General features: G+C 48.2%; 1 protein-coding gene and 1 long non-coding RNA gene across 4 annotated transcripts in view; one reads left to right on the top strand and one right to left on the bottom strand.

Moving 5' to 3' along the window:
- The window catches only part of LOC138570240 (uncharacterized), a 143606-nt gene extending 139568 nt beyond the window's left edge, over window positions 1-4038 (top strand). The window contains exon 6 of one of the 2 annotated variants that reach the window (XR_011303429.1): window positions 3905-4038. This is a non-coding gene — a long non-coding RNA (uncharacterized lncRNA). The remainder of the gene's footprint in view (window positions 1-3904) is intronic. The other variant, XR_011303427.1, reaches the window with a different exon arrangement.
- Window positions 1-24359, bottom strand: part of LOC138570238 (cytochrome c) — a 288954-nt gene that overhangs the window by 218591 nt on the left and 46004 nt on the right. The gene's annotated exons all lie outside the window — the stretch shown is intronic.

Here is a 24359-nt window from a genome sequence, read left to right as displayed (position 1 = left end):
TCCTGTAGTTTGTTTTCTGGAAAAAGGTGCAGTGAGTTCCCGCTAGGTGTGTCTCTGATAGGAGGGCCAAGTCCGGAGCGTGCCTATTCAATAGTTGTTTAATCAAACACCTTTTAATCCCAGAGCCCATTCCATTCACGTTCCAATTAAGCAGCTTAAGGGATCTGGGGCGATCGAGTGGAGGGGGGTGTGTTTGTGGGTGGGTCATCTAGAATTTCTTGTTAGAGGGTACGCAGGATACATGGGTCGGGAGAGTAGTCTCCCCTTGGTGTGTCTGTCGGGAGCATGGTCCCAATACATAGCGCTGCAGGGTGTAATGTTCAACGGGTTATATTTGGGTCTGCGGTTGAACATGCTATAAATCCAAACTAACAAAGCAACCTTAAAACTTTCCCTTTCATCCCCCTCCCTATACTCCACCCCAACTTGAAGTACCTGTCGCCCAAACATGCAAGAACAGACTGGCAAAGGGCAGTCAACTCATCAACCAAGAACTTTTCTTAAGTTGCCTTGTTCCAACCGTGGGGTGCTCCGCGTTCCGGGCCGCCAGTTATACAGACATCGGGTTCTCAGTTAGTTCACTGTTAGCATGGTCTAGTAGCACGGTGCCGGATCTCAAAGCATAATTGCGGGTGGGTGCCTTATACTCCATTTCAGTCATTATCTCTGTTTGGTTGTGCCTGGGGTTGGTGTTGCGGGAGTTCAGGAGGTATCCTGTCTCGTCTCGGGCGATTCCTACCGTTCCCTTGTCTTCCTTCTGGCCTCCAATCACCCTCCAGGTGTCTTTCTGCCCAGCTCCATGCTTCGGCTGGGTCCGTGAAGTGCACCGTTGTTCCATTAAAGTATATTTTCAGCTGCGCCGGGAATAGGAGCCCGTATTTCACGTTGAGGGTCTGGAGGCGTTTTTTAAGGGGGCCAAAGGATTGTCTAGCTCTTTGCACCTCCCTGGTGAAATCCGGAAAGAAACCTATCCTAGAGCCGTTGAACATTATGGTGCCCTTAGTTCTGGCCATTTGGAGTATTGCGTCCCGGTCCCTATAGTTAAGGAGTTTCACAATCACTGTGCGGGGTGGGGCACCTGGGATTTGCCTGCCAGTTGGCATTCGATGGGCCCGTTCAATGGAGAAGAAGTTCGACAAGGTTTTAGGGGCAAAGATGTCTGCGAGCCATTGCTCTAGGAACAGTTCCATACTTGCTCCCTCCGTTTTTTCTGGCAGGCCGAGGATCCGAATGTTGTTTCGTCTTGCCCTGCCCTCCGCCTCTTCCACCCTTTCTTCCAAAGCTTTGAGGCGGGTAAGCGCTCCTGACATTTGCTGGTTCGCTGTTCTTAAATTGTCCTCTGTTTCGGATATTCGACCCTCGGCTTCTCCGGTGCGGGCTGTAAGTTTTTGGAGGTCGTGGCGCAATAATGATACCTCTGCGCTGATGCTATCCATTTTCTTTTCCATGGAGGTCCTCGAGTTCGCTATGGCGTTCATGACATCCTTCAGCGAGATGTTCTCCTCTGCTTCTGGTGTTACGCTAGTACCGGGTTGCTCTGGTGGGGGGGTTTGGGCGGGGGTCGTATACTGCTCTATTTTACTCTGCGTTGTCATGCCTCTTGCCTTGTCCTTCCCCATATCTGCAAGTAGTCAGTGGTCCGTGGCAGGTCGGCCCCACTCCTGCACTGTTTATAGGGCTTGCAACCTACGGTCTCTAGGGCGATTTACGGAGCGGGTAGGTGCAGTTCCGAAGTTGGTAGGGTAGGTTTTGTTGGCGCCCTACGCTTGCTGGGTGGGATGGTTTGTGCGTTTGGAGATTGTTCCCCTTTTCATCGCCGTACGCCCTCTCCTTGTGCGTTCCGTATGGTTCCACCGGGAGGGTTCTACTCCTTTTGTGTAGCGATATGTGTGTGGTAGTTGGCCCTAGTTGTGGCACCACTGAGAGGCAGTTATGTCCCAAGCACCCAGTCCCAGGTCACCACAAGTCTGCAGGCACTTCAGTCGCTGTTCGTGCCGTGTTTATTGATGGTCCTCCCTTGGTATTGTGGCTTAATGCGTCATTTCAGGCATCACTCTGCCGCTCTCTCCCGTACCTTTCGCGGGGCCTCAAGCCTCCAGCAGCTCTCTCCCTCTCCCCAGAGCAGTCTCTGTGTAGTCCGGCCTGTCTCCGGCGGGACAGCGGCTCCGCGGGGCCGTGGGGGTCGGGGTCGTGTGTGCCCGAGAGCACAGCGCAGGATGTGGCTGCTACTCTTCCACTCGCGGGCAGCTCCCGCTTGAGCGAGTTCGCAAGCTCGTCTCTCTCCCCCCCGCCCTCCGCTATGTTCCTGTGTGGCTGTTCCAGGCACCCGCTGAGCAGGGTGTCTGCCTCCTTCAATTGGCTTCGGCGGCCAAACGCCTCCGCGGGGCCGCGGGGGACAAGTTCTTGTGTGCCCGAAAGCACACGGTAGGATGTGTCTGCCGGCAGCGGGGCCCCCGTACCTTCACACTCGTCAGCGGTTCTCTCTTGTGCGGGAATTCACGGGGTCGTCTCTCCCTTCCGCCCTCCGGTGTTGTCGTTACTGCTGTTTCAGGCACCCGCTGGTCAGGGTGTCTATCTCCTACAGTTGGGCCTGCTCCGGCGGCCAAACGCACCCGCGGGGGCCGCGGGGGACAGTTTCGTGTGTGTCCGCGGCACACAGCAGGATGTGCCGTCAGTAGCGGGCCCGCCCTCCTTCTTAGTCGCGGGTAGCTCCCGCGTGTGCGACCCGCTCCGCCCGGCAGGAGTTCACGGGCTCTGTTCTTCCCACCTCTGTCTGCCGTGGTCCCACGCGGCTACTCCGGGCATCAGCGGGATAGGGTGTCGGTCTCCCGCAGTTGGCGCCGTATTGCACGTCCAGTACTAGTCCGTCGCTCCGGCGGCCATCTTGTCTATTATCACCGTCTCGGGCTTCCCAGACCTTTTGCGCCCATTCGGTGCTACGATTCGGGTCGGTAGCACAGCGACCCGATCCTCCGAGGTTCCGCTGCACCCGGGTCTATTTTCTGCCGTCGTGAAGCCCAAATAATCAGGATATTTTCAGGATTTGGCTGGCGGCCGCGGGAGCTCCGAGGAATCACGTCCTCATCCCGTGCTCGCTGGCCACGCCCCCCCGCGCATGGTTACTACTTTTCTTAAATTGATCCCTATTATTATTAAACCAGTGTATGTTGAATGCTGGGAATTGTTACGGCGGGAGTGGGAGGCAGAACTGTATTGTGATATTTCACCTGATCACTGGGAATCTGTGTTGATGGTGGGGTTTAGGGCAAAGCTGGATTTGAATTTGAGATTGGTTCATCAAAAAGTACTGGGGCGTTTGTATTGGACGACTATACACATGCATAAATTGGGTTTATTGGATAATGATTTGTGTTGGGGTTGTGGTACGGAGACAGGATCCTTGCTGCATGCATTATGGGAGTGTACAAGGGTGCGCCATTTTTGGTAAAATGTCTTGGATAGGTTGGATTTGATCATAGGTATGTAGTTTCCTCATCTGCTATTCTGTGTTATTGTTTGGTTGGTGGGTTTAATACTTACTGTAATTTGTATTGTGCATATTGTTGCATTTACTATTTGTTTGACTTATGCATTGTGTATTTGTTTCTTGTATTTATGGAAAATTTGAAAATACATTTCTCACAACAACAAAAAAGAAATAACCTAAATACTTAATTCTTCTACACCGGCTACATGCGTTTTATATATCTGTCAGAAATGATTTCCCTGTAATTTCTGCAATACTATGTGATGGGTAACCTGCCATCTCCTTTGTGGTCAGTGACTGGTGGGCCAGTTTATGTGTCCGTTAAGAACTGCTTGGCTGATAATACAATCTTAATTAAGTAAAGACAATTCTTCCTTCTCCCTGTAACATTTATTCTGTGTTCTTTCCCAATTTCAGCCAACCGATATGTGGAGAGCAAGTGTGAAGCAGTAATCCAGGAGATGAGGAAGTGCTGTGCACTCTACCCCCCAGGGAGGTCAGTCTGTTGCTCTGGGTTTCTAAAAGAAGAGGAAATAAAAGCAAGAGGCCAGTAAGTTCAGAAAGGATGCCACCCCTCCAAGTGAGCTGAGAAGAACTGAAGAGAAAACCTGGAGCAGATTCCATTTCCACTTCAAGGGAAGAAGAACTAATGCCCATGGTTTCCTCTCCAGTGAGTGGTGAAATCTCTTCTCTCTCTGCATCACCTCTGCAGGACATGGCTATGAATGAAGTGACATCACCTATGCTTGCTTATGAGGATAATAGCCTATTGCTACCCCTCCTCTTTTCACAGATGTCTAAGATGGATATCCACATCTCTGCTGACAGACAGATCTCTAAGATGGAACTAGCTGCATGTTTTATAGTGGATATCCCCTGTACATACACAGAAGGACTAAAAGTAGCACAAAGCCATCCTGTGCAAATTATGTAAAAAATAAATGCTGTGGTGTTCATTTGGTTTGGCACAATTTTTGTTAAGTGTATCAAGGTCGGGTCCCCCAGGCCTCGAGAGTTATTTCTCTAAAACTAACCAGAGGGGACAAGTGGAGCATGTATATCGCAGATGGCATAAAGGCCATGCTTATTGTTCTTGATGCACATAAATATAACTATTAAAAACATGTCAGACCTTGGCACTTATTAGCTTGACAAGGCCCTCAATTCACCTGACCAGCAGCAGGTGCCTGTTTCTTTGTCCCCATGAGTGATCATAGTGTTCTGCTTTGTGGTTGCTGGGTTCAGTGCAGCCTGTGGTACCTGTGTAGAACTAAAGTGTTTCTAAGGCTAGTTGGCCTTTGGACCTGGTTCTAATATGTCTTCCAGCTTGCCAATACCTACAACATTGTGCACAGCATCCCTGAAGCCCTACTGCTTGCACACCCATTACCAATGCAGTGCCTCACATTACCAGAAAGTGTCATTATATCCCTGAGCTGCCCCTCGAGGGTTAAATATTGTTGGGAGCAATTTAGCGCCTGGGTCTTGCACAGAAGAGCCAAGTTAACTTACAACCAACAGCTACTAGGAGCTATCTTTGCCCCCCCACTCCCCAAGGCCTACCCCTGCCTTACAGACATGCATATGTGGCATTAACTGAGTATTTGAGAATGTTAGGTGACAACTCCAGGTAATTCGTCCCCTCTTCCCAAGGGGGAGCCGCCCCCTTTGGGACTAGGGAGGTGAGCCTGCTAAGCTTAACACCCGACAGGGCAAGCAGGATTCCACTGGGGGTGGCCCCTCGCCCCGCCACCAAGAGGACAGGCAATCGTAAACGGGGATATAAGTTATCCTCCCTAGTCTCTAAATCAGAATAGTTTAGCTGGATATATGGGAGTTAAACTGTATAGTAACTTGCAACTTCCTACAGAAATGGCTGGTATGGTTTCTGACCCTTTTCAGTCACTGTCCTCCCTCAGAAGCGAAAGCAGGGGATGGGCCCACTACCTGCCAGTGAGGAGGATAAAGATCCAATCAGCAATGGATAGGAATAGGAGAGTAACTCTCAGACTCAGCAAAATTCTTAGGCTTCACCATTGATAGCAATCCGTCCTTTGAGAAACACATAGCCAAGAAGGCCCAAATAGTTTGGCTCAGAATCTCTACCCTTCAAAAAATAAAACTCTTCATCCCACCGCAGGACTGCCAGACCGTAGTGCAGGCCTTTTTGGTTTCGCACATCGATGAAATTATATTTTATTTATATCGCGCTCGTCCACAAGTGTTTCAGAGCGCGACCAGGCAAAGGGAGGGGAACGGGGCAAACAAAAACAATGATCTTACTGGGCCCAGTGTCATTGAGAGCACACAAGTGTATGGGAAAGGGAATAGGGGAAAAGTACATGGAAGGGGGAAGAGGTGGAAAGTATGGAAAAGAGGAGAGAACAGAATAATAGATAATCAGTAAAATAAATAAATAAATAAATAGTGGTAGTGCAGCCAGCAAGTGGCAAGTGCTAGGGTAGGCAGATAGAGTATATCTGATAAGTGCAGAAGAAAAGTGGGTGGGGGACTGTATGGGTATAGATACAGACCCCAGTGCAAGGGGTGCCCCAGAGGCAGTGCAATAGGGTGGCAGGATGAGCGGGTACCTGGGCCCGAAGGACAGAGGGTGGCCTGGTGCACGGTGCAGCGAGAGAAAACAGATAAGCACTGGAGAAGAGAGGCAGAAGCGAAGAGGAAGGTCTTGATGTGCTTCCGGAACCAGAGATAGTTCTCCTCAAGTTTCAGGGTGGCAGGGAGGCTGTTCCAAAGGGAGGCCCCAGCCGAAGACAGAGATCTACCCCAGCACGTTTCTTTGAAAAACGACTGACCATGAGTGAGTTAGAAGTAGAGGAGCGAAGGGTTCGAGAGGGGAGGTATTTACGGAGGGATAGTTGAAGGTATTTTGGACCCAGGCCCCAGAAAGCCTTGGGGACAATGCAGAGGGCTTTAAATGTAATCCTTGCGTCCACTGGGAGCTAATGAAGGGATTTCAGAGCTGGAGAGATACGATCCCTGGGCTTGAGGCCAAGGACACGTCTTGCAGTCCTATTCTGGATTCGTTGTAAAGGGTGGAGAGTGGAGGCAGGTAGATTTAGAAAGAGGCTGTTACAGTAGTCCAACCTAGAGAGAACCAGAGCTTGGGAGACAGTGAGCTTCTGAGAGAAGGAGAGGAAAGGAAGAGTACCTCTGAAGAGGTGCAGTAAGAAGTTAGACTTTTTAGAGACGAAAGAGATGTGTGTGCAGATGGAAAGTGTGTAGTCAAAGATGACCCTGAGGTTCTTAGCCTCGCAGGTAGGGGTAGGAGGAGGGCCAAGGGAGGCCAGCCAGAGAGTGAGGGGAAAGGATGATGAGGGTGTACCAATAAGGAGGATCTCAGTCTGGTTGGCATTTAGACAAAGATCGTTGGTGGTACACCAATTTTGATTGGCGATTAGGCAATCGGAGATGAGGGAAGGAGAGGAGGTGGCTGAAGGAAGCCTGAAAATGAGTTGGGTGTCATCAGCTTAGCACTGGAAATTTGAGCAGAAAATGGAAATGCAGTAGGCGAGAGTTGCCAGGTATTGGTTGAAATGCCAGGGCGAGAGGTTAGACCCCTGGGGAACACTACAGGTTGAGAGGGAAATAGAAGATAGGAAGGACCCAAGTTCAACCTGGGAGCGTCGATCAGAGAGGAAAGAGGTCAGCCGGACCAGAGCCTGATCGGTGACCCAGGTTGTCACGGAGATGGTTGAGCAGGGTGGTATGTTTGACCGTGTCAAAAGCAGAGAAGAGATCAAGTAGGATGAGGACAGAAGGAATGTAAGAGTCAAGGTTGGACAGCAGATCTTCACAGATGTTCAGGAGAGCAGTTTCCGTGCTTCTGGCAGCTCTGAAGCCAGATTGGTGTTCATAGAGAGGGCCAACAGAATCGGAATGAAGGTTAAATTGAGAGATGGCCAGCTTTTCCAGGAGTTTTCCCAAAAAGGGAGTAATGGAAATTGGGTGATAGACAGACAAGAAGAAACAGCTGTGGGTGCACAAGGGAGTGCTTCAAAGGGGAGGGGAAAGATTCAGAGGCAAAGGAGAGGTTGCAGAAATCGGCAAGGGCCGGATCGATGGTATTGATGTGGTCCTTAATGGTTTTAGAGGAACAGGGATGGACCTGTTTTGAGGATGCTTTCAAATATCGCACTTGTCTAGTGACCTCATCATGGGAGAAAAGAGGAAAGGAAGAGAAAGAGGTAGGGGGTAGCTGAAGGAGGGACAGCAAGCAGAGAATGAGAGGGTAGAGGAGGGGGAGCTGAGGAGAGGGTGGACACGATGTCATGGGTTTTAGGGATAAAGTGAGAGGCAAGAGCATTGCAAAGAGCCTGGGAGGTGAGAGGAGGGGTAGAGACTGCAGCAGGTTTGGCCAGCTCCTTACAGATTTTAAAGCGTTTGGCCGAGTTGTTAGATGCTGCCGAGACACAGGCTTGAATGTGGACTCTCTTCTTTGTCCGGACAGAGAGTCTATATTGCCTGTGGAGCAGGCGGCAGGCCAGTTTGTTAGCGGATGAACAAGAAGCCCTCCATTTCCTCTCAGCCGCCTTACACTTACGTTTAAGTGTAGCTAGGTCAGAGGCATACCAAGAATTGCAATTGGCTTTGGACTTCAAACTGATCCTCATGACGGGGGCAAGAGCATCAAGAGTAGCAGAAATAGAGGAGTAGATCAGGGACAGGGCTGTGTCAGGGTGTTAGTCAGCCCCAGGTGGAGGGCGGGGGAGTGAAAGTGGCAGCAAAGCCTCGTCTGACACAAGATTCATGGGACGGATGTCCGAGAAGGTGGGTGGCAATCTTGGGGTAGGCTCAGCTTGAGGGGAGGAGATGGAAAAAAGAGAGGAGCGGAGACAGTGATCACTCCAGGAGAGAGGAGTGGTGAGGGGAATAGAGAGGGGGAGGCCAGAGGAGATCAAGACATCAAGTGTGTGACCAGCAGAGTGGGTCAGGCTGGAGGGGAGGATAGAGAGGGAGAGTGAATTGTAGAGGGAATCAAGATGGATATTGGAGGTCACCAAGGAGGAGGAGTTGAGTGGTTGAGGCCAGGAGGGAGGAGGAGAAGTCTGCCCAGTCGGAGGGAAAAGAGGAGGATTGACAGGGGGGCCGGTAGAGAGTAGCAACAGTTAGAGAGTGGCTAGGAGAGAGAGAGAGAGCCTGCAGACAAGGCATTCGAAAGAGGAGTAAATCTGAAGGGGAAGATGGAGGCAGGAATCCACTCAGGAAAGATCAGGGCTACACCCCCTCTGGCCAGGTGGATCAGGGGCGGAGAGGATCTTACAGCCATCCAGGAGGAGCTTGTGACAGAGCTGGCCGTGAACTGTGTCTCGGTAAGACCAAGGACATCAAGGTCAAGTTCTTCAAGGAGGTGGCAGATGCCAGAGGAGTGTTTGACAGCAGAGCGAGAGTTGAGAATGGCAAGATGAAGAAGGTTGCCAGCCTTAAAGACCTTCCGGGGAGGGGTACAAATCACAGGTATGCCCTGCAGAGGCGTGTAGTGAGATTGAGGTGGGGTAGAGGAGGAAGGAAAAGAGGGCGAGGTAGCCAAGGGAGGAGAGTAGGGGACAGCTGCAGATGAGAGGAAGTTTATGAGGCGAGGCAACCACCTATCAAAGAGGAGAAGATTGGCCTGTGGGCCTTGCACCATGACAGTGCAATTTAGATAGACATTAATGATGACTATGGAGGAGTTAAAGGAATCCATGAGGACTTCCCAGCGGGTGCCACCATTAATGAGAGAGGAGGAGACAGGACAGAGCACAGAGATCTGGTGAAGGAACGGCAAAGAGAATGTCAGTGAGGGTTTGTGAGGCATCAGCGATGGGGAGACCCGGTTGGAGGCCTAGATATCCTTTTTAAATTTCTTCTTACCAGACTTAGTGAGAAGGGAAGGATAGTTGATAGAGAAGCAATTGGAGTAAATCAGAGAAACAGATAACCCCATGGCAGGTAGAGTAAGAAGGCAGTAGGAGAAAAGTGCAAGTACAGCGGTACAGAGCAGTCACTTGGCTACCAGGTTACAATTGAGAGCCAAAGTTAAATGAAAAAACACATCAAATTTGACTTTCAAAAACGCACCCAAATTTGACTTTCAAAGGTAAATGCTAAGGCACCATAGGTAAAGGAAATGAGGTATGAGTTAGAGGTGAGTGCTGAAACAAGAGCATTTGAAAGCATACAGGGAGACCAGTTGGAGCAGAACAGAGGGGAGAGTGAATGTCAATGAAGGGAAAAGAAAGGGTAAACGGAAGGAGGGCACTAACACGTGGAGAGGGAAGTAAGAGAGTCTTGGTAGTCCAGTTTCATAGCTGAGCGAGCTAACAGCAACAAGGAGGGTCAGGTTGTGGTGGTAGATTCATGAAGCGGCCTGGTAGCGGGCAGGGAAGCAGACAGGGGCCTTAGGAGTGTGCCTTTGATGAGGGGATCGGCTAAAGCCTGCCGGTCTCCGATTGGCTAGAAAAGTGAAAACAGCAGACAATCAATGCAGACGATGAAGGACAGCCCTTCAGTAGTTACTGCCTCACAAACACAGAGGAGCTAGACAGCAATATTGGAAGCATTACATCTGCAGGCAGAAATATCAATTTCTTTAATAATGTCCATGACAATACAGGCAGCAGGAAGGTAGAACACGCTGCCAACTAGCACGCTTTCATTGCGTTAATTTAAAATGAATTGCACTGCAAAATTATATGATATGATATGATAGTTTATTTATATAGCGCCTATACACAATGTGTTTCAAAGTGCTTCAAGGCAAGGGATGGAACAAGGGAAAATACAACGACATTCTTGCAGGCCATGAACATTAAGGATGTGAAATTAACTATCGTACTCGGTCTGACGACATTTCAGATAGTACAAGTGCTAAGACATAGATAAGGAAGGGAGCGGGAGAGTGGGAAGGAAATGGAAATAGACAGGCGACTACTGTACTAGGCCTGACGACATTTCTGGTAGAGCCGGAGGAAAACAAAAGGTGTGGGAGAGGGGTGCAGAAAGGGAGGAGAGGAACAAAACAAGTGCCAAGGGTTTTGACCCATGTTAAATCAATAGACTGGGTGGATGTGGGGATGAGCTATCGCCGCCCACATTCACGCCATAATAGGAGAACTGCGCAGTTGGCACGAGACCACTCCAAAGATACAACCTTCTTGTGGGGGGTTCCACATCACCACTCTACTGTAAGGATGCCATCAAAACAATGTTAAGCAAGGGTCCTACACTATCAAGCAAAAGACCACTCTATTGAAATGCAGTAATCCAAGACAACTAAAAAATGGATGCAGTACCGACAAATTCCCCAAGGTGGCGCTAGCGGTCTAAACTCTGACAGGGAAACTGTATTTAGGAGTTGTAAGAGGGGCAGGGACTTCAAAGCTTGTTAGTTAATTGGAAATCTAACCACCTGCTGTTCCCAGAGACAATCTGATTTGATTAACAGGCCAAAAGGCCGGGAAACCTTCTCACCTCAGAAAGCCCAGGATATCACATGGTCATGCTAACCAAATGCAAAGTGGCCCCCTGGTATGTTGACCTCAGCTTGCTGGAGCCCACACAAAAGACCTTTTCCCTTGAATAGGATATGGTGATTTTGACTGTTTCCTGTCAACAAAGATCTGCCAGCCAGGAGAGACATGTGATCACTGTCATCCCCAAACTTTGGGGGCGGACTCAAACACTGAAGTACTTTGAATTGAAAGCAAATATATATTTTACAGAAACACTGATAACTCTTGGTAACCAGATGACAGAAATGTGAAATTTGGGGATCCTTAAAATGAAAACTTTGCCCACAATTCAAGCCCAAACTCCAATTTGTGTGATGTTCTGGGGCAAAACCCCGCTATTTATTTATACTACAGACTCTGTGTTTAAGCTAGAGACATGGGAATTTACTGGAGTATGTATGGACAGGCCATGTATTTGTGTATAATTTTTAATGAAAAACCAATGTTGCATAACCCACTAAAATCGAAAATAAGTTGCCATTTCTTTACCCAAGCTCCTAGAAACGCCAGAGTCGGAACAGTGCCTACCTCATGTGATATATGATGTGTGTATGTGATGTCAAACAACTATGCACCTGGGAAATATGTATTTGAATCAAATATAGATTTGTGTGCACATTGACCAGGCGAGTGTCATTTCTGGAGGTCATAAAAATGACATCACTCTGACACACTACCCTTCCCAAATCAGGGACCAAAGAATCTATTGACCTATCAAATCAAGAGAGGGGCAGGCTTGGGGATGCTAGCCTCTCCACCCACTTTTCAAAACACATAAAAAGAGACTGCTGGGACAGGTAGAGACATTCAATTCCATTTGTTGCGGAGCATGCTGACCGACGACTTCACATCCAGAGATCCAGACTTCAAATCCATCAATCTCCAGAACCTGTAGCAGAAATTAACTCCAGAATTTGTAGCAGAGAGGCCTGAATCCACCAGCTGAATCCTCTTCAGCAGGCCTCAAAACTAACCAAACTATTCAACAGCCGGGCGAGCTGTGTGAATTTTTGCCGAGAATTTTTGCAAGAACCTGTAGCAGTACCCAGAAAGCAGTGTTACATCCAGAATCCAGAGAGGCTAGACCAGCAGAGCAGAGTTGACCCAGATCGCTGTGAGCAGAACCGGTGCCTGATTGACCCGCCGAGCAGACAGAACCGCAGCCGGATGTGTTGACCAGATCCGTGACGAGGCCTAGTTCAAATTTATATTGTGAGTACCTAGCAGAACTGTCCAGAACCAATCTCTTAGTTAAAATAATCGAACAGGTCCAAACAGGAATTGCCCTTTTCTTTGACTGCCCTTCACTTTGATCTCCCGGGGGCGAGAGACCCCCTTGATCCAAGAGTTAAGAGCAGGAAGAAAGAGGCAGGGCTAAGAAGGTGGGTGGTGCTTAGGCCAGGTGACCTAGATCTACTTACACCTGCTCCCCAGCTGCTTAGGAAAAGAGGCTGGAGGGCTCCTTAAGTAGGGAAAAGAGCGTAAAGCAGGAAGGCACCGGGTGGGCGGGGCTTGCTAAGTGGTGAAAAAGAGCGGCAACCAGGAAGGCACCAGGTTGGCGAGGCTTAGGCCAGGTGACCTAGATCCACTTACACCTGCTTCCCAGCTAAATAAGTTTGTTTTCTCAGAATGTTCATGTTTTAATTTAAAAGGCTGCTTTAAGTATTCAGGTGCTGCAGGATCACTGGCAAAGTTCCTACCTGGTGCAGGATGGTTCCGATTTGGCCAGGCAGATCAGGGCTCCATGAAGGCAGATGGAAGGGAGGGAGGCAAGACAGACCTCGCGCTCCGTAGAATGAAATGGGCTGAAAACATGAGCAAAGCAGGTCCCCCGATTGGCTAGGAAAGGGGATGGGGGAAATGGGGGAAATGGGGGAAATGCTCTCCTGACAGGACTCCCAGCTGCTCACTTGGCTCCCCTAAAAGCAGTTCACCATGCTGCAGCATGTCTTATTCCGGGAGCAGGGAAATTGACTAAATTGACCCATCCTAAGCGAACTACATTGACTCCCACTTCAAGCCAGTATACCGTTCAAGACTGCATGTATCATCTACAAAGCAGTCACGAGTAGCACATCAGCGTACCTGGCAGCTAGGCTCCACAGATCTGGTTGGACACGCTCCTCGTGCAGCAAATCAACCAACCAGCTTGAATCCCAACTCGTACGCAAGAGAGGACCCACAAATCTTCGCTTGTCATGCACTCATCCTCTGGAACTCGATCCCAGTGTCGGCTCGGAATGCCCCCACAATTCTCCAATTTCACAAATCTCTCAAAACATGGCTCTTTCAACACCTGCCCAAGGACTATTTCCAATGGACACACATACCGACACACAGACCTTACAGTACTGCGCTACTGTTAAAAGATGCTAGCCCAAATGCTGGCTCACACTGTACAGCGCTCTGCTGCTCTTGAGCTAGGTCTGCGCTTTAACCAATAAAAGAAAAAAGAAAGAGAAGCATGCGGAGCAGCAGAGGAGCAGAGGAGCAGAAACCTCCTCCTGGGAAGTATGGCAGGAAGGAGGAAGCCCTCGCACGGCATGGTAGACCGAACAGTGGCCAAGCCTGCAGCGCGATCAGCAACCCTGCCGAGACAGGGGCTGGAGAAGCTAGGTCCAAGGACATTCCAAGCAGCGAAGAACCGGCGATGAAGCCCCACCGGAGGACAATGAGAAGGAAATGGCAGCTACATCAGATGTAGAAGTTCGGGAAGAAGCCTGAAGAGAGAAATCACGTCGGCCTATTGGAGCGCTTACCCAGAGGAGCATTGTCCAGAGAGAGAAGGTATGCTGCCGCTCCAGGGAACCGGGCAGAGGGCGGAAAGGCCTAACCAGACCCCAAGGTGGGGTGAGAGAAGCTAGACCCCAAGACTCGGTGAGAAAAACCAGGCCCCAAGGCAGGGTAAGAGAAACCAGGCCCCAGGGGTTTGAGAGAAACTAGACATGAAGAGGGGTGAGAGAAATCAGACTCCAAGGCGGGGTCACAGAAATCAGACCCACAAGGCAGGGTGAGAAACCCGAGACCCCAGGGATGGGTAAAGTCCAGTAAATAACTAACTGGAGAAAGTACCACGAGAGTCCTTGATGGGAAGCCCACGAAGAATACCTGGTCTGGACTTACTAACTATCTGGTTCACAAGGGTGGAAGTAGACCAGAGACAGAAACAAAACCCTGATAACACAGGGAGAAAGAGTTTAATCAAAGACTGAGACGCAACCCAAGGAGGGGAAGCTTGAAGAGACATTTGGTGTCCTAACTTTAACTGTGCAAAGGGGCAAGCAAGGAGCCCATTCCTGATGAAGAGACATCGGAGTGGGGTCAGAAACCAGCCACAATCCTTTTTGTTTGAGAAAACTACCTTATTGTACCTTTGTTAAATGTACGTTTTTCATTTATAGTGCTCCTGCTACAGAGCTCAGGCTAGAACAAGATTCTGGATGGCAGCCTTTGCTTATTTTATAAAATATTCTAATAAGCACTCTTTTTAGATTTTTCTAAAGTAGGACAGAGAAAACTAGGGACTGCTTAGGTTTGATCCCAGTGCCCCCGTTCCTGCGTAGGTGTCCAGGCAGCCTCTAAGAAGGGGCCGCGCCCACCTACAGTGACCATTCCTAAAAATGCGTATTTCCCAGTGGCCGTGCAGGAGCCGTCTTTGCAGAAGTGCTGTCTGCTCTTTGGAGCAGGGTGCAGCTCAGAGGAGAAGTGCAGGCTGGTGTTGTTAGAACCCTGTGATGGAGGAGTTTGGGTGAACATGCGCATGTGAGTATAGCCGTGAAAGAGATAACAAGTAGGGGATAGATGTATGGGAGAGTGTGACAGTGTGAACATGCTGATATTGAAATAGTGGGTGTGGCATGTATGTGGTTTGTTTTGTTTTTTGGTATCATTCATTTTTTGAGGAGAATATTAAGGAAAGGAAATTGGAATGGTAGGGAGCATCCCGAGCGAGGGGAGAAGGTGGTGCCACTCATACTATGTAACAGAGGAAAAGTAAATACATAAGAGCCCCGTACAATTAGAGGGCACAGTAAAAGTAGATGTTGTTATTTTACCTTGTTATATTAGCTTGTTTTATTTGTGTTTTTATTGTATAGGGTGGAGGTCCAGGAGGGGCATTGTGTGATTTGTAGTATATTTTCAATGCGTGGATTGTGTGTGATTGGCAGCGTGGAAGGAAAGAGAGCGCAGGGGGAGAGGAAATAGCATGTTTTAATTTTTGCAAGAAGGGAGGGGGTGAAAATTGACAGTTTTTTGAGAAACTGTAACAGTGTGTGCAGCACGTTAGTACAAACATAAGGACAGCAAGGGCGCGTCCATCACCACCATGGGAGGAGAATCCCCAATAGAGTATATGTGTACGGCCCTACTGCTATACCGAGACAGACTTGAGAAGTTACATAAGCAGTGGGTGGCAGAAACAAGAGGAGGGGGAGGCCCCGATTGTGGCCAGGGCAGGGCTCCCCTAATAAGGGTATGCTAGAGCCTATGTCCATATTTCTAACAGCCAAATATAAGGGAAAACAATTACAATGAAGGAAGGCAATATGAGACCTTTGGAAGATGTTCAAGGACACAGAAGAGTGTAAGGGAGAGGGTGGACAGGATGGTAGGAAGGGTGATTGCCCAGGACGAAAGGGCAGGGCAGAAACAAATACCCACTGTCAGCCTCCCCCTCTGTGGGCTATACTAACCCAACATATCTGTCCACAGCAGCAACAGCACCACCAACCCCATATGTGCCCCCTCCGAATGCCCCAGGACATGCCGATGTCAATAAGAGAGATTTAGAGGAAGCATTGGCCTCAGCAAGAGCAGAATTAAATAGACTGCCAACAGTTCAAAACAAAGTGAAAGCTGACAGACAGGAAGAACAAGCGCCAGATGGATGGAAAGCAGGAGATTGCCTATTCAGGATAGATAATACACCCATAAAAACATGTATGTTGAAAAGGAGGGAGAAGGAAATGAACGGCGGGACAGCCTAGGAAATGACAATGCTGACGGATGGAGCACATTCATTGAGTTTGAGGATGAGGAGGCAGAACAGGCACCTGAACTAAACCCTAGGTTTGAAAGTTTATTGGATGGGAGGTTAAGGAGCGGGGTTGGCCGGGTGGTGATAGCAACGAAAAAGGTAAGTGGGAAGAAGGCAGAGGGTAACAAATTACAACTGCAAATGCCTCTCATACATAAGGGGACCGGCAGGCCTCACCATGTGCTATGGGCACAGATGGACAAAAACAATCCAATGAAAGTGTTCACAGCCCTTACGGCGGTCACAGGGAAGTGGATCTATGCATTTGAAAAACAGACGGCAGGAGTGTCCCTAGCAGTAGGAGACATCAAAAGCCCATTGGTAGCTACTATCGGATATCAGGATGCCGATGTGTGGGTAAAAGCGGGGTAACTGGGAGTAACTCTGGGAAACAATGCACATGATGGAGCATCCTTTAGTAAGATACGAGCAAAAATATGGGATGTGCTGCAGCGAGCAGTCCCTGATGCACCCAACTTACAGTCTGTTATGCAATGTACTATGGGCGATGATGAAGACGCCACTCAATTCATTCTTAAAGTTCAGGAGATGCAGAGAGCATAAATAGGTAACGCATAAGATCAATCAATACCCTTTTTCTACTTCATCGTTAAACAGGGCCTGCTGAAAAAAGGAGCAGAAGGCACTAGACAAAATTGTGGGGGTTGGGGCAAAGGGGTGGCCTGAGATACAGAGCACAATAGTACAGCATTGCAGAAGAATAAAGGAGCATGACAAGGAAACGACTCAGAGGCAAAAAGCAGAGGAAACAAAACTAGTACAAAACAAATTAGCTAAAGTGGCTGTGTAGGCATCAATATCAACGGCAGCACAGACACAAATGACATGATACGCCCCTAATTTTGTGAATGCCAGAATAGCAATGGTATCGTCAGAAGGAGGACAAGGACAGTGGGGTGGAAACACACAGTACCCCTGCCGACAGTGGCAAGGAGGACAACAGTGAGGAATAGGTGGGTTCTGAGGATCAAAGGGAGAGATTTTTGGAGGAATGGGACCCAGGGGAGGAGGAATGGGTCCTTCACAATGTTGGAACTGTGGAAAAGGGGGGCATTTTTCAAGAGTGTAGAAGCAGGTAGGGGATGGGATACACTTACGGTCAACAAAATGATGGTACGTCAGCTCAGGGGCTCCTCAGTGCCAACTCCCAGAATGGCCTCCATACCCCATGAAATACTCCAAGCATGCACGCATTTGCCCCTGCGGATACCAGGTCCTCCTTCACAGCAGCAACCACAGCAACGATGCAACAATATATGCCCCACAACATGTTCCAGCACACAGGTAACACAAACCCCTTTAATGGAACGCCCAATGGCACGGTTGCCCTATTCCAAGATGCAATCATAGTGTGGGGAACCCCTTCTCATTTCTGGGGACAAATACATACCCTGATTAGGACAGCCCACAGAGAGCACTTGTGTGTCCATTCTGGTCCATGACCCTTAACCCTGAAGAGAGATGGGAAACAATTCATTTGTATGGTTGATTCGGGCGCTGATAAATCATGGCTCAGTGAACGGGTCTTCCCATTATCTGGCAAAATTCTCGACATTCAGGGATTCTCTGGGGCTATTTCTACGGTTCCATATGATAAAGATTTGGATGTAAAGGTTGTGGGGAAGGTGATGCATGTTCCCCTATTGTACTCTGAGAGCTCTCCTGTCAACTGGCTCGGCAAGGGATCTGCTTAGCAAGTTGAACATGACGATCTCATTTACCAATCACAGCATTGTCTGCGCCACATCAGGGATGTGTGCAATTAGAGCGATGATCCTAATAAACGCCATGGCACATGAGGTGGTGGTCCGCGGAATACCCATGGATCCAGACATGTTTATCTACGGCATAACAGTACTCATTGAGGCAGAGCCACAAATTGCCAAGGCCTGCTGGAGAGTTCCAAATGATTTCATTTTTTGCACTGTAGCGTCCCCAGAATTGGTCTCTACAAGGGTTGGTGGTGTCTGCAAAAAGAGTGGTTGTCCTCGGAACAGACAGGCAACGGTTTGAATGGCATACTGTACTATACATCGATCCCATCGTACCCCTCAGGAAAGTAACAGATGCAGAACTTTTCAATGACAATGACAGAGAGATGATACTAGAGATGGCCGTTGTTGCATCACCTCCCTTCATTCAGGCAGGCTTGGAGATGTGGCTGCACAATTGTGAACAACCAACCCACATGACGTAGGGTTCCTAAAAGAAGTGACCCCAGTACACATTACACTGAAGGTTGGAGCAGTATTACTCAGAGTCAAACAGTATTGATTATCAAGGGAAAATAGTACCTTCCAACTCACTGTGCAATACTGTGATCTACCCTGTCAAAAAGGCCATGGGAGGCAATTAGAGAATTATCCAGGATTTACACCCCCTAAATGATGTAATACAGAAAGAATTTCCTGTAGTTCCAAACCCGGCCACCATTTTGTGTGGTATCCCCAAGTAAGCGACCCACTTCACGGTAGTAGATTTAAAGAACGCCTCCTTTCAATACCTTTGCATCCTGACTAACAATACCTCACCCATGGCGGGAAGTGCTATGTCCACACTTGTTTGCCCCAAGGGTACTGCGAGAGCCCAAGCATCTTTAACAGAATACTACACGCCGACCTAGGTAACATCATGGTGCCCAGAACGGTCTTCCAGTACGTGGTACGTGGACGACTTGCTTGTGTGTAGTGACAGTGAACAGGACTGACGAAGGGACTCCATTACTCTCCTACAAAATTTGGCCCGCAAGGGGTACAAGGTTGACAGGGCCAAACTCTAGTAATGGCAGCTACAAGTACTGTACTTGGGTAAGTTGTTATCAACACATGGTAAGAGAATAATACTAGACAGAGCAGCATTTGCGTGCCACGCTCAAAACAGGGGCAGTGAAGGACATGCAAAAATTCCTAGGGTTCTGCAATTACTGCAGAGCTATGGATACTGGATTATGCAGCATACACAATGCCACTTCTACAGGGTCTCAAAGAAGCACTGGAAGGCAATCATAAACTTCAATGGACAGCAAATATGGTACATTTGAATGGATTGAAAGAAGTTATATGCACAGTTCCAGTTCTCACCACCCACACTATACACAAAAGAATCCTACATATTTTCGCATTCAAACGGCACACTTATGACTGCCGTACTGACCCAGAAAAGTACAATGGGCCACATGCCATTTGCCTACTACAGCGGTACGCTTGATTCGGTTATGCAAGGGCAGTCTGCATGCGAACAAGCACTGGCTGCAGCTGACTTCGCAATTGAAAAAAGCTCCACAATAGTAATGGGATGCTCAGTAACTCTGTACGTGGAGCATTCAGTACTCGCCATCTTAGAAAGATCGAAGTCTACCTGACTACACAGAGAGCATCGGCATACGAAATTATCATCTCAAGCCCAAACATTCATGCTGTGTGATGCAAAACAGTAAATCCTGCCACGTTCCTAACAGAAGTGTGTACAGACCAGGGCTTGCAACGACACAACTGTGCCAAATATGAAGGAGAAGAGGATGACATCACCAAAGCAAAAGATATCCCATTAGTGGAGGGGAAAGTACTGTTTGTTGATGGTTCAGTGACAATTGACCAGGACACAGGACAAAGGCATACGGGTGCGGCAGTGGTGCACCTCGAAGGAGAAGAATATGAGACGCTAGTGATAAAGAGATTACCCATGCACTTTTCAGTACAAGCAGCAGAGCTTGTGGTGCTTATCGAGGTGCTACATGCATCACAGGGATGCCACGTGACCATTTATTCTGACTCGCCATACGTCACTACAACGGTGCATGCCAGGCTGTCACGGTTGAAGCAAAGAGGTTTCCGAAGAGCAGACGGTTCCCCAGTACAACATGCTGCACTACTAGATACATTGATTTCTGCATTGTCACAACCCTCTGTGATTGCGGTTGTCAAATGCACTGCCCACACCAATAACACAGACACAATTTAATTGGGGAACACTGCAGTGGATGCTGCAGCCAAAATGGTGGATCTCCCTTTTCTAGTAATTTCATAGTATGTCATAGCGACACCAACACACAATCCACAAAGCACACCATATACATTGTTACCCATTACACAGCTATTCAAACAGCAGGGCAAGGCACCAAACGTAGAAAAAGAACTGTGGTCAAAGAGAGGGTGTAAACAGTCCCCTACAGACCCTCTAGACCTACTATGGAGACACAAATGCACTGGCAAAGCAGTTATGCCTGTAGAGCTCTTGGCAACATTCGATTAGCTCCAAACAGCACATTGCAGCAGACATTCACGAAGATTGGTTTATACCAAACCTTCAAGAGCATCTCACGAACATGATTGTACATTGCACCACCTGCCACACTTTCAGCACTGGCATGATGCTCCGGACATCATGAGGCACTCTGCCCACCCTTTTGGGCCGTTCTGTGAGCTACACATAGACTATGTGGACATGGGGGGTTTTGCAATGGTTCCCCATACATGATGGTTGTAGTATGCCCTTTCTCACAATTGGTTGAGGCTGGACCTTGTGCACAGCCGGATGCCAAATGCGCTGCTACATTTTTAGTGTGCAAAGTTTTCCCTCGATGGGGAGTATGCGATGTATTAAAGTCTGACAATGGCACCCATTTTTTCAATGAGCTCTTTAAAGAGATCACAGTGCTACTTGCCATTGAACACTGAATATGCTCAATTTACCAACCCCGATCCAACAGCGTTGTTGAGAGAATAAACGGCCTCCCTAAAAGCAAGCTATCAAAGCTCTGCAACACATTAAAGAATAACTGGGTACACTGCTTGCCCTTGGCCCTCTTCAGCTTACGCACACAACCTAGACCACCACCTTTCACCCCAATAAATAGTAACTGGCAGACACATCCACACACCTATCCCCTCAGTTAGAAGGCATCAGAGGCCCATAGGGCTGCAGCGGTCTTGTGGGAAGAATTCGAGGATTATTTGACAACCTTGACATGTGCAATTAAATATGTCTGCCGATAGATTGCACCACCCTGGCTAGAAGACACCGAACACTGCACAGCCACCTACCACAGATTCCACGCTTACCCAACCGCTGCTGCCAGGAGAACTAATATTCACCAAAAGCTTTGTGCGTAAGTGGAACAACCCCATGGTTCCATGGCCCCTATGAAGTTGTGTTTTACACCCCTCTCGCTGTAAAAGTAAAAGGGCTTTGATATTGGACTCACTTCTGAGATGTCAGTAGAGCACTACCTCACAATTGCCCTAGAGATACTATCTACCTCAAATTTAATAACCTGATTAGCTCAGAATTAATAACCTAACTACATGTCCCAGATAATAAACATGTATAGCTGTTAAAAGCATCAGCACTTTATAAAGTGCTGATGCCCCCCAAACCCCTGCCGATTGTACTGCTAAACATAAAATAAATTAAACAAAATAAAAATATCATATCATAACCAGCAATGCCACTGTAAACATGTAAAACATTTCCCATGAGAGCAATAACTGTGTTGACACACAAGAAAATGTATCTGGACAGATGAGTATGAATAAAATATTAGAACATTTATTTCCTACCATTTCGAGAAACATTTTTTGCAACACAAATACCAGTAGCAATGTTAGCAGTAGTACACCAACGAAAACATATATATCAAGGCATGATGGAATGAAAAGGCAAGCGCCTAGGCCCAAATATTATGCATACCATGGCCTAGGCCTGGATGCTATTGAAGATGCTAGACACCCTGAGCTATCCAACAGCTGGTACCTGACATGAGTGTGGTAGGAAGACAAACAACCAATGGCAGCTGCAATGTATGCTCATTAATACTGCACGCATCAGGGGCATCCAAGATTTTAGTACCATAGGAAGTTCCAATTATAGAGGCACAATGCCTGGTTCATCGTGCGCTATGTAGAATAAAAGGCGCTTTCCAGGCACGCAGCTTGGGACTAGAGCTTGTGGATCCAGACCCTCTGCAATGCAATGACAACACAAGAAACCTCAATTTCCTACAGCAACCATATTTAGTTATTGACTGACTCAAATATATAAACAACAAGTGGCAAGAAACAACACTCAGCTGCCTAGCGGAAGGCCTTCTGGGGTATGAGGAAGAAGTACTGGCTTTAGTGGAAAGAACCTGTGCACAAATATGGACAGAGTACATTACAAAATTGACATGGGTTGCGGCAATGGAAAAGCCAGTGAAAGTACACCGAGAGGAGACTTATGACCTCTGCTTCCACAGTGAAGGAACTCTCTTCATCGGCTCTAATAAACGATGTAACAGAACATAGTTGATTCCAGACTTAAAAAGGGGCACACTGGCAGTGATGGACTATTACTGGGTCTGTGGCCAACAAGCATCCTTGCACCTCCAACCATCATGGAGGGGCTATTGTTCACTGGCCACTCTGCACTCAGCGCTATTAGTAGTCCCAGAAGAACACCTGAAAGGGAGGCCGATCCCAGATACCTCCCCAACCGTTCCTCCAATATTCAAAGAACAAAACCCACTACCATGGCCCGAGTTCCGCATCCTACCCGGAAGGGGGTAGTGCGAGAAACTGAAAAGAAGAAAGAGGTCGAACTACTAATCCAAACACTCATCTGACCTGCTCGCCGAGATCCCAGATAAATACTGACTTTTCAGTTCAGCAGAAACTTTCATTGCTTCACTATTGCCACCCGGCGTACAAGCAGCAATGAACGCCAAGTGGCTGCAAATTGTGCACTGGGAACTGGTCCAGCTGGCAAATGATACTGAACACGGATTCAACAAAATAAAGGTCGAATTGAGAGTACCAAGAATGATGGCGATGCAGAATAGGTATGTGCTCGACATGCTGACGGCGATGGAAGGAGGCGTTTGCAGCAAGATTGGCGATTCTTGCTGCACATTCGTGCCCCCAGAACACGCAGATACCAGGTCACTGTTTCATATAATCGCAGCAGTGCATGGATTAGGGGTTTGCAAGAAGAAAGAAGGAGGAATACAGGGGGGAGACTGGTTTGATATACAAAAGAGATTGAAATACAAACCGACCACCCCATCCCTTGAATGGTCCCTATCCCCTATGGAGATGAAGTAGAGGGCCTATACCACACCATCATTGTCCCATGCCCTGAGCCTGAAAATTATGAGGAAGTATGGGTGGATCTAGCAGGAAATGGGGGATTTATTTATATAACATGCATACCCGAAGAATACGGGCAAGCAGGAGAAAGTTTGCGGTCAGTATTTAGAGCTTAGATGCCATTAAAGGGAACCCTACCATATGAGGCCGCAGTGAGAAGGGAAAATTAATGCATGTATGCAGAGGAATTTGTTGCTTTAGAAGTAATGAAAGGGAGGAATGTTGGGAAGAAGATTAATCTATCCCACCCCCCTAGGCTCTTGAGAGTAAGGCGAATCCCATAAATACACTTGTGAAGTGCCAGGGGCAGAGGGTGTGCGAAATGTAGATGCTTAGACTTTGTGCGCACATATAAACAGACACCATATTGTAGTTATGGTAGAAACATTCAGGCCTGCATGGCTGCGCAGTAGACACAGACCACCAATCTAACAAAGCAACCTGAATAGGCCCAAGCGCTGATGATAGAGAGGCCCACGCTGGAAACTTCCATAGAAATGGTCCTTTGTTCCACAATTGTTGCCAATATGTGATATCCCGAGAAGGAATGTGTCCTGCCAGGCCGCAAGACAGTACCAGCCACCTCACAGTGCACGTTCATCACAGCCAAGCCAAAGCAGCCCTCCAACCCCCACCCACCCAACCATGAGTTATGGCACCATGAACTGTCCCAGTCCTGGGACCCTTGAATTCCACGATAGCAGGTGACCCCAGACCACCGACCATAAAATATTCAGTCATTAAAGATCTGAGGAAACAACCGTATCATCTTAACCCCGCTATGAGAAGATTTGTAATGCAAGGTACAGGGAGGAATAAATTATAGTCCAAAGGGAGGGTGTAAGCCTTGGGTGCGGATGATACAGAATGAGTGAAGAATGTGTCAGTCAGCCTGACCTCAAGACTTTCCCTGTGTCAGTCCCTGAGCCTCCCAGGTGCATGGTATAATGGCAGAGTAGCACTGTCTTACATAGTAACTAATTGCAAACTCTACCTTGGTTCCCTGGAGATGATGACCCAGGCCACCCCACGTGATGGAAGACTGACGGACAGGGCTGGGGCCAATGGCCTGGCATCGCCTATAGAGCAGGCTGACCATGTATACGGTCTCACCAACCAGCCACGCAGGTTTTTACTTTATATGTTTACATCACTGATGATGATCTGTTTCCTTATTA

The sequence above is a fragment of the Ambystoma mexicanum genome, chromosome 2q, assembly GCF_040938575.1.
Source record: "Ambystoma mexicanum isolate Mex_15411 chromosome 2q, UKY_AmexF1_1, whole genome shotgun sequence".
NCBI lineage: Eukaryota > Metazoa > Chordata > Amphibia > Caudata > Ambystomatidae > Ambystoma > Ambystoma mexicanum.
Note: the sequence above shows the minus strand (reverse complement) of the source record. Positions and strands in the feature narration are given on the sequence as shown.